The following is a 2,500-nucleotide window of genomic DNA, read 5'->3' as shown; positions in this document are numbered from 1 at the left end:
ATACTAAAGATAAAGGATTGTAATGCTGACAAAAGAAGTTTGGAGACAAATAAGCTATGATAGTGCTTGTAGCTGACGGCTAGCAGTAGCATTAGCTAACATTATGGATAGATGAATCACTGGTTGTCTTATCTTTAATGTCATGGATTTTCCCTTCAATCCGATCGCTGTAGACTTTGATTTCTTATATAATTTGGCTCCCAGTTCTGCTCATCTGCAGACAATATCAAAGGATAATTTGAGTGTATATTTCAGATTGAAGACCGGTTGAATTTGCCTCTTGTTTCCATCCTCTTTGCTGTTTTGGGGGTTGGGTTTCCCACCTCCAGTTTGACGTGTTACTAATGAAAAATGAAAAACAGCTTTTCCAAGCACTGCACTGGACTGACTTTTTGTATAAGTAACAGTAAGTAACAGTACCCAGGATAATTTCACTGGAAAACGGGCACATCTACTGGTTTGTAGCTGCACTACAAATAAACTTAACTAGGAAGTAAAAAGTCACACAAACGGTCCATTAGTCCATAATCCAGCTCCTAAATCAAAGTCTCTGACAAATGAGCAGCAGCAGGTTTTGTCTCTTGAGGAGAAAGTTGTTCCTGTTCACACAAGCCGTTTCCTATAATGATACCTGAATTCATATTTCAAAAACACAGACGATTCTACCTTTAAACCATGACTGTTTTGCAACAAATATCTTATGATGGCTCCTAACTTCAATAGTTAAAACCAAAATGATCTTTACATTTGTGCCAGCAATCATTGTTGTCAGAGTAGGTGTCAGTTTGTTCAGTTGATGGATATCTTGTTTTAGAATGAAACTCTTCAATATTGGCTGAACTGTTTATATTCACAGATAAATCATGTGAAGATTTTAGGATGAATTTTCATTTTAAATCAGGTGGGAGCTATTGAAATCCCCCATCATGCATCAATACAACACTACAGTGGCCTTTTCTTCCTCAAAAGTTGTAAAAAAAAGTGAGCTGAACCGGCACATTGTAACACAAAACTCCTTTTTTCTCAATCAGCAAATTAGCAGCTCGATTCTTTGAGTTTCTGCACAGAGAGGCCGAAATTAAAACTTGTGCTTACATGTTAGTGAGTTGGAATGGGAGCTCTCACCCTGGCAGTTTTAGTGCCATGCTCTCCCATGGGGCGACACAGTGCCACGCTGCAGCCGCAATTCACTGTTTCTTGTAATGCATTCAGTAACAAGCGTGCCCTCAACAATGACTTCTGCACAATAAAAAAATCAATATTTCATTAAAACACCTAGCATCACTGCAAAGAAGGTTCACACAATTGGAACAAAGGTGCTGCCATTAACTATGGCTCCTGTGGCTGAAAAATCACAATTTCACCCTTGTAATAGGAGATGGCTGTTTAATTGGAAAGAGAAAGCGTCCCCCGCTCCCTCCAAGCTGCCAGAATATCAGTCAGAAAAGACAGTAATTGTCATCTGCACTTAGTCTCCAGCAGGGAGACCATTAACCTTGAAAACAGAGGGAAAAAAAATGGTATTGTTCATTTCGTCCAGCGGCGGTCCAGGAGGGCCAGGAAGGAGGCGGGGCTTTGAGGCGGGTCCAAGTTTCATCTGAGGAGCTGCCAGATCCAACACACAACAATGCAGATTTAAAGCCAGCTCAAAAAAAGTGCAAAATAATGAGATCATCACCAAACCGGGACTGATACATTTGATCCTAGTAAAAAAAAAAAATGAATGGTTCAAAATCAGGTAGTAATAAAGGATAATAAAGGATCAGGAGTATGAGAGATAAGAGACACGCCTCCTCACATGCACTGAAATCCATGCAAACAAAGGAACAACTATGTGAAAGATTACCATAATGGCAGATATTAGGAGAAACTAAATTAGCTGTTGTGGAAAAAATGTATTGACTGTATTTCTACATAAAAGATGCGGGTCATGATTTAGATTGAGGTGGGTGGAGTTCAAGTGTTCTGCAGCAGCCAGTAGAGGGCGATAGAGGGATGTTCACAGCTACTGAAGACCTCCAATATGGCCGCCACAGGGTGCATTACATCACCTGAAAGCCCTCTGTGGAACCCCTAACCCTAACCCAGTGTTACACCAGAAACACACCACATGTTTTCATTGGCCAAACACACGCTCAGGCCATCCAGGGGAGATTTTTCCAGACTTTATAATCATCTAAATAGGCACATCTGTGTTCTAATTTGCATACATTACGGGGCATTTGGGGGATTTCGTGAATTAGCAGCCATTGGCAGCTCGTCAAGTCGTTAAAAGTTTTATAGAATAGAGAGATTATAGAATTTATGTCACGGTAAAATATGTATATTACCCGAGAGAAGTGACCTCTGCCCTCTGAGCTTCCTCAAGTTGATGGTAAAATACAGGAGAAGGCATAATCTACAAGATATTGGATTTGCTGCACACTAAAAACTCATAGCCTGATTTCTCTTAAATAATTAACTATGTAATCATGTTAGCAAGTAAAAAACAATGGAGCGA

The 2,500-nt window shown here is 40.0% G+C and overlaps 1 pseudogene; it reads left to right on the top strand.

The window, feature by feature from the left end:
* Nucleotides 1-2,500, top strand: part of LOC139909118 (glutamate receptor ionotropic, kainate 5-like) — a 108,982-nt pseudogene that overhangs the window by 61,497 nt on the left and 44,985 nt on the right.

The sequence above is a fragment of the Centroberyx gerrardi genome, chromosome 19 (genome assembly GCF_048128805.1).
Source record: "Centroberyx gerrardi isolate f3 chromosome 19, fCenGer3.hap1.cur.20231027, whole genome shotgun sequence".
NCBI lineage: Eukaryota > Metazoa > Chordata > Actinopteri > Beryciformes > Berycidae > Centroberyx > Centroberyx gerrardi.
Note: the sequence above shows the minus strand (reverse complement) of the source record. Positions and strands in the feature narration are given on the sequence as shown.